General features: G+C 36.5%; 2 long non-coding RNA genes across 2 annotated transcripts; both read left to right on the top strand.

The window, feature by feature from the left end:
• Positions 1–362: 362 nt before the first annotated feature.
• On the top strand, positions 363–2,613 carry LOC146653313 (uncharacterized). Its single transcript, XR_014907661.1, has 3 exons — positions 363–818; positions 1,722–1,808; positions 2,167–2,613. It is a non-coding gene; the product is annotated as an uncharacterized LOC146653313 (long non-coding RNA).
• Positions 2,614–4,374: 1,761 nt separating this feature from the next.
• Positions 4,375–6,465, top strand: LOC146653312 (uncharacterized). The gene is made up of 3 exons (XR_014907694.1): positions 4,375–4,670; positions 5,574–5,660; positions 6,019–6,465. It is a non-coding gene; the product is annotated as an uncharacterized LOC146653312 (long non-coding RNA).
• Positions 6,466–15,041: the final 8,576 nt, after the last annotated feature.

Raw genomic sequence — 15,041 nt, 5'->3', positions numbered from 1 at the left:
ACAAGGCATAGGTGGCGCTGTAGAGCCATTTCCCAGTGCTCATATGTAAAACCATTAAAATACAAAATTTTTCACCAGACCTGGCATGTGTGCAAAATTTCATGAGTTTTCGAGCATGTTTAGGCCCTCAAACGGCCAATTCATTTGCCGAAATAATAATAATAATAATAATAAACAGAGCAATTACAATAGGGCCTTCGCACTGTCAGTGCTCGGGCCCTAATTAAAGCTGCAAGCAGCGTTATGAGGGCCCTCGCACCCCATCGCGTCGAGCTACGCCCAACACCTACAACCAGCACGTCCGATCTGATGTCACATTGATGGAATTCATGCATTCAACCACCAGCTAACATTTCATCTCATTCAATCATGATTATAGTCGTTCCACTAGGTGGCACTCTAACCATTACTGACAAATGGCATAACAAACATTTCCGAGCTCGAGTCTCATCACGCCTGCGACCTTTGGGACATATTGGACATTTTGATTTTGAGTGACAGCAGATTACTGCTTTTTGGCGAGTGATTGAAACTCCACGTGCCACCATGACAACCCCGTTTCCCTGAACGGGGGGGGCAAGTGACACTGTTGAAAAGGTTAGACTGAGACAAAAGATCATTTGAAGTTTTTTGAATGTCCCTCATGATTTCAATAAATACCTGTGCTACTGGTTTTTAAGCCACTTTGCTTTTAGCAAACGAGAAGAGGAGAGCTTTGGATTTTAACATTCTGAGGATTCGAGGACATTATTTTAGACCACTATAACAAACATCACAAGAGATTATTTTTGAAAAACCCTGCCCTTGTGCAATTCTTGGTAAGTTTTATTTGTTGTAAATTGAATTTTATTTTTGGTGTAAAACCACATTTTAAATTTCAGTAACAGAATTTACTTTGTATTTAAGTTATTTTTTTATTGTTTGTGGGAGGGGTACCGGTGAAAAGTCTTTGGTTTGGTTTTCTGTTTTAGTGAATTTGGGCCATTAAGCCATTTTGTGGTCTTTTTTGAAAGACTGAAATCTGTGAAAGCTAGGCCGGGTAATTAGCCACTGATTTCTTATTACAAGTAAAGCACAACATGAATATAATGAAATACATGAAGTGTGGAACATTTTTGGCTGGTTTATGTGTGTTTAGCAGATTTTAAGCAGTTTAGTAACTGCTATTTCAATCATGCTTGTTTCTGCTGTCTTTGGTAGTTTTAGAAATGGTTTATATGACCATTTAGCTAAAATTATAAGGCTTCTGTGGATACTACGTGATATTTGCATGAAAGGTGTGATACATGGAGGTTTTTGCATAACTCTTGAGCCACAGTACTGGTGGCTATAGAGCGTAAGAGGATAATTGTAATTTTTCACATAGCTGTGATTTGTTGTGCGTTCAATCCTTTTCTTTAAGCAAATTTGAGCAGCAGACAGCAAGAGTTGGTGAGCATTATCTTAATGTCATACATTGACTAATTTACACCTTCATTCTGGATGTGTAAAGCGCTTTGGGGTCCTTAGGGACTAGTAAAGCGATATAGAAATACAGGCCATTTACCATTTATATATATGTTTTGTGTTTTTTGAATGAATGTAATTGCATTACTGATCATTATTGTGAACTAACTACATGTTTATGTGTAAGTAAAGTCTCTTTGATGCTCTCATGTTTGTATATTGTTTGAATGTTGTGTAAAATGTAACTAATTAACCTCATACTTTATCATAAATAGAGAATGGCATATGCTTCCCCAACGAAGTTTGCTGGGATTAATGATCCTGAAGTTGAATCATTGCGTCAAGAATTTCAACTATCAACTGTAAGTAACAAATATTTCTTAAATTTTATTTATAGTGTAGAAAAATTTGTTTTTACGCTACATTACCTGTTACAGAGCTGGGCAGGATGCTGTGTTTAGTGTTTCTTGTGTTTGTTTGTTTGTTTGTTTGCTCTTTCATATAAGTCACTGTTAACCCTTGTGCCATACTGGGGCCTTTTTGGGTCCCCAGGGTGATCAACGTAAGTTTTTTAAAGGATGGCACAAGGTTAAGCTGAGACTTTTATACAGCTGTTGTTGTGATCTGGCACTACAAACATTACATTGTAGCGGCAGCATAGATTGAAGCGAATAACTGTTTTCTAATTTTGTTATGATCCAAAATATTTTGTAATTTCAGTATGCCTGCTTGGACCCAGGGGTCAGCAGAGAGGATCTATATACAAGGTGCTTGCAACTTCATGCCAAGGCAATGGACCTCTTGGTTCGGCAGGTGCGGCTCAGGCGTGCAGCCGAAAGAAAGATTTCTGTTTTAAAAGAACAGCTGGATGCTGAAAAAGAAATGCTGAATAACACTGCCCAGGAGCTGGATGCATTGCAAGCTTCGATTACATTCGCACGTGATGGTAAGTCTTAATGTATTGTTTGGATGGTATAAACAGTGAATGTTGGCTTCAGTGTCTTATTTTAAGAAATGGGACTTAGAAAAAATACTCTATGAATTACTATTGAACGACTGTCTACATACAAATAAACATGAATGCGAATTATTTATTTTAGTTTATGATAAATCATTTGGAGAAAATATTAAATCCATGATTAGTATCATGTTTTGTTTTCTTCATTTGTGATTTTATAAGGATTAGATATATGCAAATGTCTGTTTTACCCATGTATATTTGTTAAAGTTGTTTATAAATACTAACTGTCAAAAAATATTATTTGTTTTTGTTTTGTTCAGATGTGACAGAGGCCACCACTCAGACAGACGAAGACTTGTGACAGATGTTTTATAATAATGCTAAGTTTTCTTAGATTAATATATTTTTTCACATTTGACCCAAAGTGGCATGTTTTAGGTCACTTTGGGTAATTTTTAATTCAGAAATAGGTGTGGTGAGACAGTTAGTGGTAGAGACTATCAATGGCTGTCTTTTGTTTTCATGTGTGAAGGGGAAGCGGGGGGGGGCAAACTTGAGGTCACACTGTTGAAATGAATAAGTTGTAAGGCTGTGAAACCAAGGTGACAACAGCTATGGAAATTAGTGTACTGCTGAATAAAGATTTTAACTACTCAATTTTTTTACAATTGCTTTATAAATACTGTGAATACTCAACTGTGAAAAATATTGTTTTGGTTTGTTTTGTACATATGTGACAGAGGACTCCAGTCAGACAGACAAAGTGTTGTGACAGATGTGTAAATATTTTATAATAAATGTTCCTGTTTTAAATTTTGGTTTTCTTTGACTGTTTATTCATCCTTATGGTATATGTGTTATTAGTTTAAATTCTACAACTCTACAAGTTTAAAAAAAGAGATGTATGAAGACTAAGAGGAGGATGAAACTTTTTCACATTAAATGTTTAATAATAACAAGTATTGTGAATAGGAAATAAGTTTCTAACATAATTGTTTATGAATCAAGATTTATAAAACACTAGTGGTGTCACTGGTGTCATTTTGGCTTTAAAATAAAAAAAAGCGAACTTATGTTTTATGAACAATTTGATGTTTTGATAATAACTAATAACTCCTTTCAATGTCACTGATAGTTTTAAAGACATTACTATTAAAATGTATAAATTACACTTGAAAGCTGTACACTAGTTGATTGTCAGTGTTTGTAAGTTTTTCAAGCTTTCTCTTTCTTGAAAGCTACTTCATTTTCCATGTCGAATGGCTATGTTGCAACACAACAGAGAGGAGAAGCTGAAATATATTTTTTCATATTTATGTATTCTTCTCATTCTCTAGTTGTTCTATTAAGATTCCTGTATTTTGTTGATATAAACCTAAACACTATGCTATTGCACTGCCAATGTATTAAACAGAAGCTCAATATGAACAGTAAGGAACAAGACTTGCCGTTAATCCTTAGAGCTATGGAAGATTTGTGTAGATAACTCGTGCTGGTTTTTCACCAGAATGAACTATTCTTCTTTGTTTGTCATTGACATCAATGAAGATGCTAAATAACAGTCTTTTGCTACCAAATTGATTTAACCTTCGTTGTGTCTATTCGTTGTGGGCCTTTCAATGATCTCGCAGTTTGGCAGATTCAGCCTGATTAACTGACAGAAAAACACAGAGACCACACGATAAACTCCACTGCCAATTATTCCAACAGTCTTTCACCATTCTCTGATACTGTACTTCTGAAGGAACTTTGGCTTATGCTGCTTTTTCATTTGACTGTTTTGGTTTTACGATATTTCTGCTAATTTCTTATGATTTGACAGCATCAGGTACTTGCTAAGCTTTCTTACTTTTATATGCTGTCACCCACTGGGACTGTGACCTAAAGTGACCCAAAAGTGGCATGTTTTAGGTCACTTTGGGTAATTGTTAATTCAGAATTAGGTGTGGTGAGACAGTTGGTGGCAGAGACTATCAATGGCTGTCTTTTGTTTTCATGTGTGAAGGGCAAGCAAGGGGGGGGCAAGTGACACTGTTGAAAAGGTTAGACTGAGACAAAAGATCATTTGAAGTTTTTTGAATGTCCCTCATGATTTCAATAAATACCTGTGCTACTGGTTTTTAAGCCACTTTGCTTTTAGCAAACGAGAAGAGGAGAGCTTTGGATTTTAACATTCTGAGGATTCGAGGACATTATTTTAGACCACTATAACAAACATCACAAGAGATTATTTTTGAAAAACCCTGCCCTTGTGCAATTCTTGGTAAGTTTTATTTGTTGTAAATTGAATTTTATTTTTGGTGTAAAACCACATTTTAAATTTCAGTAACAGAATTTACTTTGTATTTAAGTTATTTTTTTATTGTTTGTGGGAGGGGTACTGGTGAAAAGTCTTTGGTTTGGTTTTCTGTTTTAGTGAATTTGGGCCATTAAGCCATTTTGTGGTCTTTTTTGAAAGACTGAAATCTGTGAAAGCTAGGCCGGGTAATTAGCCACTGATTTCTTATTACAAGTAAAGCACAACATGAATATAATGAAATACATGAAGTGTGGAACATTTTTGGCTGGTTTATGTGTGTTTAGCAGATTTTAAGCAGTTTAGTAACTGCTATTTCAATCATGCTTGTTTCTGCTGTCTTTGGTAGTTTTAGAAATGGTTTATATGACCATTTAGCTAAAATTATAAGGCTTCTGTGGATACTACGTGATATTTGCATGAAAGGTGTGATACATGGAGGTTTTTGCATAACTCTTGAGCCACAGTACTGGTGGCTATAGAGCGTAAGAGGATAATTGTAATTTTTCACATAGCTGTGATTTGTTGTGCGTTCAATCCTTTTCTTTAAGCAAATTTGAGCAGCAGACAGCAAGAGTTGGTGAGCATTATCTTAATGTCATACATTGACTAATTTACACCTTCATTCTGGATGTGTAAAGCGCTTTGGGGTCCTTAGGGACTAGTAAAGCGATATAGAAATACAGGCCATTTACCATTTATATATATGTTTTGTGTTTTTTGAATGAATGTAATTGCATTACTGATCATTATTGTGAACTAACTACATGTTTATGTGTAAGTAAAGTCTCTTTGATGCTCTCATGTTTGTATATTGTTTGAATGTTGTGTAAAATGTAACTAATTAACCTCATACTTTATCATAAATAGAGAATGGCATATGCTTCCCCAACGAAGTTTGCTGGGATTAATGATCCTGAAGTTGAATCATTGCGTCAAGAATTTCAACTATCAACTGTAAGTAACAAATATTTCTTAAATTTTATTTATAGTGTAGAAAAATTTGTTTTTACGCTACATTACCTGTTACAGAGCTGGGCAGGATGCTGTGTTTAGTGTTTCTTGTGTTTGTTTGTTTGTTTGTTTGCTCTTTCATATAAGTCACTGTTAACCCTTGTGCCATACTGGGGCCTTTTTGGGTCCCCAGGGTGATCAACGTAAGTTTTTTAAAGGATGGCACAAGGTTAAGCTGAGACTTTTATACAGCTGTTGTTGTGATCTGGCACTACAAACATTACATTGTAGCGGCAGCATAGATTGAAGCGAATAACTGTTTTCTAATTTTGTTATGATCCAAAATATTTTGTAATTTCAGTATGCCTGCTTGGACCCAGGGGTCAGCAGAGAGGATCTATATACAAGGTGCTTGCAACTTCATGCCAAGGCAATGGACCTCTTGGTTCGGCAGGTGCGGCTCAGGCGTGCAGCCGAAAGAAAGATTTCTGTTTTAAAAGAACAGCTGGATGCTGAAAAAGAAATGCTGAATAACACTGCCCAGGAGCTGGATGCATTGCAAGCTTCGATTACATTCGCACGTGATGGTAAGTCTTAATGTATTGTTTGGATGGTATAAACAGTGAATGTTGGCTTCAGTGTCTTATTTTAAGAAATGGGACTTAGAAAAAATACTCTATGAATTACTATTGAACGACTGTCTACATACAAATAAACATGAATGCGAATTATTTATTTTAGTTTATGATAAATCATTTGGAGAAAATATTAAATCCATGATTAGTATCATGTTTTGTTTTCTTCATTTGTGATTTTATAAGGATTAGATATATGCAAATGTCTGTTTTACCCATGTATATTTGTTAAAGTTGTTTATAAATACTAACTGTCAAAAAATATTATTTGTTTTTGTTTTGTTCAGATGTGACAGAGGCCACCACTCAGACAGACGAAGACTTGTGACAGATGTTTTATAATAATGCTAAGTTTTCTTAGATTAATATATTTTTTCACATTTGACCCAAAGTGGCATGTTTTAGGTCACTTTGGGTAATTTTTAATTCAGAAATAGGTGTGGTGAGACAGTTAGTGGTAGAGACTATCAATGGCTGTCTTTTGTTTTCATGTGTGAAGGGGAAGCGGGGGGGGGGAGAAGCTGTTAAAACTGTCTATTGAGAAGGTCAAGATGTGGACTACAGATGTGGAAATTAGTGCCCTGCCGATTAAAGCTTTTAACTACTAAAGGGGAAAAAAGGTCTTGACTACTGTTTGTTGTGTTTCCAGACTGTTTTTAATTAAAACATGAAAGCAACTTTGCTGTCCATTTTGACAGCTTCTTTTAGTTTGACTGCAAGTATCCTCTGTAGTTGAATGAAGTTTACCCTGACATGCCCTGGCATGCCCGAGACTCTGGAATAATCTTCATTGATTGTGTTTTTTAAATTATGTTGACATATTGTATTTCTCATACATATTGACATATTGGCATATATCACGGCTAATCCATGTAATTAGAGCTCATCCAGATATTGGCTTCATTTTTATATAATAGGAAGAAATTGAGTAATGCTGCTTAATTGTTGTAATAATTATTGGTTATTTTGTTTAAAGCCAACAACAAACAACCAGTGATGTAGAAAAGTATAACCCCTCACCTTTCCCCCTTTGTTTTTGTGTTGTTCAGATGTGACAGAGGCCACCACTCAGACAGACGAAGACTTGTGACAGATGTTTTATAATAATGCTAAGTTTTCTTAGATTAATATATTTTTTCACATTTGACCCAAAGTGGCATGTTTTAGGTCACTTTGGGTAATTTTTAATTCAGAAATAGGTGTGGTGAGACAGTTAGTGGTAGAGACTATCAATGGCTGTCTTTTGTTTTCATGTGTGAAGGGGAAGCGGGGGGCAAACTTGAGGTCACACTGTTGAAATGAATAAGTTGTAAGGCTGTGAAACGAAGGTGAGACTGAGTCTGAGGCAAAAGATTGAATTGTGTCTTTTGGCAAAGCCAAGGGTGTGGACAACAGCTATGAAAATTAGTGTACTGCTGAATAAAGGTTTTAACTAGTCAAGGGAAAAAAGGTGTTGAGTACTGTTTATTGCATTGTAACTTCACTGGTTACTTTGTGACAGTCCCTCCCCTGTTGGCTTCTGTGATTGGATCATTTGAAGTTTTTTGAATGTCCCTCATGATTTCAATAAATACCTCTTGAGCCACAGTACTGGTGGCTATAGAGCGTAAGAGGATAATTGTAATTTTTCACATAGCTGTGATTTGTTGTGCGTTCAATCCTTTTCTTTAAGCAAATTTGAGCAGCAGACAGCAAGAGTTGGTGAGCATTATCTTAATGTCATACATTGATTAATTTACACCTTCATTCTGGATGTGTAAAGCGCTTTGGGGTCCTTAGGGACTAGTAAAGCGATATAGAAATACAGGCCATTTACCATTTATATATATGTTTTGTGTTTTTTGAATGAATGTAATTGCATTACTGATCATTATTGTGAACTAACTACATGTTTATGTGTAAGTAAAGTCTCTTTGATGCTCTCATGTTTGTATATTGTTTGAATGTTGTGTAAAATGTAACTAATTAACCTCATACTTTATCATAAATAGAGAATGGCATATGCTTCCCCAACGAAGTTTGCTGGGATTAATGATCCTGAAGTTGAATCATTGCGTCAAGAATTTCAACTATCAACTGTAAGTAACAAATATTTCTTAAATTTTATTTATAGTGTAGAAAAATTTGTTTTTACGCTACATTACCTGTTACAGAGCTGGGCAGGATGCTGTGTTTAGTGTTTCTTGTGTTTGTTTGTTTGTTTGTTTGCTCTTTCATATAAGTCACTGTTAACCCTTGTGCCATACTGGGGCCTTTTTGGGTCCCCAGGGTGATCAACGTAAGTTTTTTAAAGGATGGCACAAGGTTAAGCTGAGACTTTTATACAGCTGTTGTTGTGATCTGGCACTACAAACATTACATTGTAGCGGCAGCATAGATTGAAGCGAATAACTGTTTTCTAATTTTGTTATGATCCAAAATATTTTGTAATTTCAGTATGCCTGCTTGGACCCAGGGGTCAGCAGAGAGGATCTATATACAAGGTGCTTGCAACTTCATGCCAAGGCAATGGACCTCTTGGTTCGGCAGGTGCGGCTCAGGCGTGCAGCCGAAAGAAAGATTTCTGTTTTAAAAGAACAGCTGGATGCTGAAAAAGAAATGCTGAATAACACTGCCCAGGAGCTGGATGCATTGCAAGCTTCGATTACATTCGCACGTGATGGTAAGTCTTAATGTATTGTTTGGATGGTATAAACAGTGAATGTTGGCTTCAGTGTCTTATTTTAAGAAATGGGACTTAGAAAAAATACTCTATGAATTACTATTGAACGACTGTCTACATACAAATAAACATGAATGCGAATTATTTATTTTAGTTTATGATAAATCATTTGGAGAAAATATTAAATCCATGATTAGTATCATGTTTTGTTTTCTTCATTTGTGATTTTATAAGGATTAGATATATGCAAATGTCTGTTTTACCCATGTATATTTGTTAAAGTTGTTTATAAATACTAACTGTCAAAAAATATTATTTGTTTTTGTTTTGTTCAGATGTGACAGAGGCCACCACTCAGACAGACGAAGACTTGTGACAGATGTTTTATAATAATGCTAAGTTTTCTTAGATTAATATATTTTTTCACATTTGACCCAAAGTGGCATGTTTTAGGTCACTTTGGGTAATTTTTAATTCAGAAATAGGTGTGGTGAGACAGTTAGTGGTAGAGACTATCAATGGCTGTCTTTTGTTTTCATGTGTGAAGGGGAAGCGGGGGGGGGGGGGGGGGGGAGAAGCTGTTAAAACTGTCTATTGAGAAGGTCAAGATGTGGACTACAGATGTGGAAATTAGTGCCCTGCCGATTAAAGCTTTTAACTACTAAAGGGGAAAAAAGGTCTTGACTACTGTTTGTTGTGTTTCCAGACTGTTTTTAATTAAAACATGAAAGCAACTTTGCTGTCCATTTTGACAGCTTCTTTTAGTTTGACTGCAAGTATCCTCTGTAGTTGAATGAAGTTTACCCTGACATGCCCTGGCATGCCCGAGACTCTGGAATAATCTTCATTGATTGTGTTTTTTAAATTATGTTGACATATTGTATTTCTCATACATATTGACATATTGGCATATATCACGGCTAATTCATGTAATTAGAGCTCATCCAGATATTGGCTTCATTTTTATATAATAGGAAGAAATTGAGTAATGCTGCTTAATTGTTGTAATAATTATTGGTTATTTTGTTTAAAGCCAACAACAAACAACCAGTGATGTAGAAAAGTATAACCCCTCACCTTTCCCCCTTTGTTTTTGTGTTGTTCAGATGTGACAGAGGCCACCACTCAGACAGACGAAGACTTGTGACAGATGTTTTATAATAATGCTAAGTTTTCTTAGATTAATATATTTTTTCACATTTGACCCAAAGTGGCATGTTTTAGGTCACTTTGGGTAATTTTTAATTCAGAAATAGGTGTGGTGAGACAGTTAGTGGTAGAGACTATCAATGGCTGTCTTTTGTTTTCATGTGTGAAGGGGAAGCGGGGGGGGGGGGGGGGGGGGGGGGGGAGAAGCTGTTAAAACTGTCTATTGAGAAGGTCAAGATGTGGACTACAGATGTGGAAATTAGTGCCCTGCCGATTAAAGCTTTTAACTACTAAAGGGGAAAAAAGGTCTTGACTACTGTTTGTTGTGTTTCCAGACTGTTTTTAATTAAAACATGAAAGCAACTTTGCTGTCCATTTTGACAGCTTCTTTTAGTTTGACTGCAAGTATCCTCTGTAGTTGAATGAAGTTTACCCTGACATGCCCTGGCATGCCCGAGACTCTGGAATAATCTTCATTGATTGTGTTTTTTAAATTATGTTGACATATTGTATTTCTCATACATATTGACATATTGGCATATATCACGGCTAATTCATGTAATTAGAGCTCATCCAGATATTGGCTTCATTTTTATATAATAGGAAGAAATTGAGTAATGCTGCTTAATTGTTGTAATAATTATTGGTTATTTTGTTTAAAGCCAACAACAAACAACCAGTGATGTAGAAAAGTATAACCCCTCACCTTTCCCCCTTTGTTTTTGTTTTGTTCAGATGTGACAGAGGCCACCACTCAGACAGACGAAGACTTGTGACAGATGTTTTATAATAATGCTAAGTTTTCTTAGATTAATATATTTTTTCACATTTGACCCAAAGTGGCATGTTTTAGGTCACTTTGGGTAATTTTTAATTCAGAAATAGGTGTGGTGAGACAGTTAGTGGTAGAGACTATCAATGGCTGTCTTTTGTTTTCATGTGTGAAGGGGAAGCGGGGGGCAAACTTGAGGTCACACTGTTGAAATGAATAAGTTGTAAGGCTGTGAAACGAAGGTGAGACTGAGTCTGAGACAAAAGATTGGATTGTGTCTTTTGGCAAAGCCAAGGGTGTGGACAACAGCTATGGAAATTAGTGTACTGCTGAATAAAGGTTTTAACTAGTCAAGGGAAAAAAGGTGTTGAGTACTGTTTATTGCATTGTAACTTCACTGGTTACTTTGTGACAGTCCCTCCCCTGTTGGCTTCTGTGATTGGATCATTTGAAGTTTTTTGAATGTCCCTCATGATTTCAATAAATACCTGTGCTACTGGTTTTTAAGCCACTTTGCTTTTAGCAAACGAGAAGAGGAGAGCTTTGGATTTTAACATTCTGAGGATTCGAGGACATCATTTTAGACCACTATAACAAACATCACAAGAGATTATTTTTGAAAAACCCTGCCCTTGTGCAATTCTTGGTAAGTTTTATTTGTTGTAAATTGAATTTTATTTTTGGTGTAAAACCACATTTTAAATTTCAGTAACAGAATTTACTTTGTATTTAAGTTATTTTTTTATTGTTTGTGGGAGGGTTACCGGTGAAAAGTCTTTGGTTTGGTTTTCTGTTTTAGTGAATTTGGGCCATTAAGCCATTTTGTGGTCTTTTTTGAAAGACTGAAATCTGTGAAAGCTAGGCCGGGTAATTAGCCACTGATTTCTTATTTCAAGTAAAGCACAACATGAATATAATGAAATACATGAAGTGTGGAACATTTTTGGCTGGTTTATGTGTGTTTAGCAGATTTTAAGCAATTTAGTAACTGCTATTTCAATCATGCTTGTTTCTGCTGTCTTTGGTAGTTTTAGAAATGGTTTATATGACCATTTAGCTAAAATTATAAGGCTTCTGTGGATACTACGTGATATTTGCATGAAAGGTGTGATACATGGAGGTTTTTGCATAACTCTTGAGCCACAGTACTGGTGGCTATAGAGCGTAAGAGGATAATTGTAATTTTTCACATAGCTGTGATTTGTTGTGCGTTCATTGTGAGTTGTTAAATTTGCATCATGCTAATTATGCAGGTATTGAGAAAATTTTGTTATTGTCTCACATTTATTTTAGCCTTGTGAATCTGATGTTTAATTATTTTTGGTAGGTGCACAGGTATAGATTTTAACCTGAGCATAACTGGTCATTAAAAAAACCATGCCATTTATGGGTGGGGTTTTGTCTTTGTCACAATTTTAATTGCTAGGGTTAAGGTTTCTTTATTTCTGTTTCAGTCTGAAAATGACCTTTTTCTGATCTTATGTCAATAATGTTTAATTGTACAATATCTTTTTTGTATTAGGAGATCAAACTTCCTAAGGGACATCACGTACAGATACTTCAGAAGGCTTGCTGTGAACTTTCAGCAGAACAGCTGGATTTGGTGTGAACCAAGGTAAGTTATTAAAAATGCTGACTATAGCCTTACATGCTTGAGGTTTTAACAAGGGTTTTTTGACGTTTTTTGATGCTTCCTGTTAAGAGCAAAAAGTGGAAAGAGAAGGTTTAAAAAATGTTCTCCAGTATTGTTCAGTGGGTCGTTAAGTAGTCGTTCAGTGGGCTATTCAGTCGTTTGTTCAGTCAATGGCAGGGGGGGTGAGATTCTAATCTCAATGCACTCACCCCCCCCCCCCCCCACATCACTTGTATAAGTTAATAGTGTGGAGAATCTCATAAAGCCTTTAGGCAATCAAATGTAAATGACAATATTTATGAGTGTCTTAAGTTTTAAAATGGTCAGGTTTGATTTGAACATGACTGGAAGGTCATGTTCCACCCCCTTACTTTAGTGTTCGTAGTCATAATAGAGATTGACAGACCACATGACTTTCATGCATTGCATGCCGGGCACTAGTGGCAAAACAATTAAAGCAATGCATCAAATGCAAGCATTTGCAGCACCGCAAAACGTTCATTCTCCGGTTCTAATACCTTCTTGCTTTTACTTTGCCCCCCAAAAGAGGTATGTACAAAAACGAAGGAGAACAATACCGCTCCGTACAAAGACAAACTTGATGAAAAGTCAAAGAAAAGATACGAGGAAAAAAATCAAAAGAGTGAAAGGGTTAGACCCTTACGAGCACACAGAGTGGACAAAAGAGTTAGCGAGAGCCCAACTTTCACCACGCTCAAATTGATAATCATACGGTTCTTGGAGTGAGTGCATACACTCATGAAGTTTTTAGTAACTTCAGGTCACTTTAACAAGCCCAGGTCTAGTTTACCGACAGATGGGTACAGGACCTTGAAATGCACCGTGTAGAATGAAAGACCATCGTACCTATCATAAGTTTACCAGTCTCACAAATCGTCTTCATAAATACACATTCGTTAACCGTTTATTAATAGGACCTTTAAGCTCAACGGTAATTAATTAGTAGTGGAAATATTTTCTGGTTCATTACAGAAATGTAGCAGTGACAATAATATTGTATGCTGTAATCGTACTGCGCAATTAGTGATACAAAAAAAAAGTTTTATCCTGTGAATAAAAGTATATGTTTTTGTTAATGTACCATGGTAATAAAAGAAACGAAACGCAATATTGTGTCAGGACAATTCAGTATTTATGCACAATAAACACAGGCGCATAGCGCGACAATTTCTGTTCAGCGCCAGACTTGCTTGTAACCTATATCAACAATTCTGTTATGAAGAATGACATATTAGCTACTACAAAACACTGACCTTTGTGTAAATGCTTGGAGCAAACTAACATGTGAGCTGGAGTGTGGATGTTTGTTTAATATATTTTTTTTCTCTTTTTATTGTAGATGCCAAGAAAAAAGGGTTTTCGCATGCGGCGCACACCAAGAATCACCTCTGGTAAGTCCAATGCTAACCCAAATGTTTGCATTTGTGCAGAGAAGTTGCAAGCATCCATTGTTGCTGGGACTGCTGTTCAATGTGCACCATCCACTTCAGATGTGAATGCCTTAATTGCCTGCAGTGTTGTGGCTGCAATCAAGCATATGATAGCTCCAGTGTGTACATGGAAACCAGAGGATGTTGATGATATATGTGTAGAGGGGTGCCAGTTAGGTAGGTATATAGCTAAGGCAAGACAGGACATTGGCAGCAAGCATAGCGTTTGCAGGCTGATTGGGCAGCACACTGTGTTTGGCCAAAGATGGAAAGTTGATATTGGCCCGCCAGTTTACATAGCTTTTGGGCTGTCGGAAGGGGAAGCTGTGTTGTATGAAAAGCTGCAGGAACATCTGTTGAGGGATGGCATGTGTCTGTTGGATCTTCACACTGCAGTTAGTGTCATCATTCATCACAAGAATTATTTTGTTGTTGTTGATTGTGGCACACGTAATGCAGCTGGGCTGGCATCTGAGATTGGCACAGCTGTGGCTGTTTTTAACACATGCCTTGACGACCTGATGCTTCACATCAGAAATTTACAGACGTCTTTAGATGCACAATGGTATGCTGTTAGCAGCATTTCTGTGCAGGCAGGTCAAGTTGATGTTGACGTGGAGAGCAGTGCAGTGTTTGTGGACAGGGATGTTGACACGAATCTTACAGCTAAAGTTGATAACACTTCTGTCAACCTTGAAACTGTTAATGCTGTCACGGGAGTTGGAGCAGAGGATAGCTGTTGCATTATAAAGAGTGTGAGAGGATCATTTCACCAGGCTGATGATCGATTTAAATATGGAGGAGTTCAGTGTATGGCTATAGGTCTGGTTAGCCTGGCAAAACATAAAGTTGATAGCGTCTTTTCATGGGAGACAAAAGTTCTTGACAGAGTTGTAGTTTTAGGTGACCTTTTGTACACCAATTTGAGAGACGGCAACATGATAAGCAACTCATCCAGTGTGTTGTGTGTCCCTGATTTGCCTAAAAAGTATTGTATTGATGGGCAAAACTTTGAGTTTGAGTATGGAGATTTTGTCAGTGGGGATGTTGATGTGCTTGAAGGGGAACTCATTGAGAATGGT

This window comes from Rhamphochromis longiceps, linkage group LG15, assembly GCF_057381845.1.
Source record: "Rhamphochromis longiceps isolate RC_006_pf linkage group LG15, R_longiceps_female_GT1.1, whole genome shotgun sequence".
NCBI classification, from domain to species: domain Eukaryota; kingdom Metazoa; phylum Chordata; class Actinopteri; order Cichliformes; family Cichlidae; genus Rhamphochromis; species Rhamphochromis longiceps.
The sequence above is the reverse complement of the archived record's forward strand: the minus strand, read 5'-3'. Positions and strand labels throughout refer to the sequence as shown.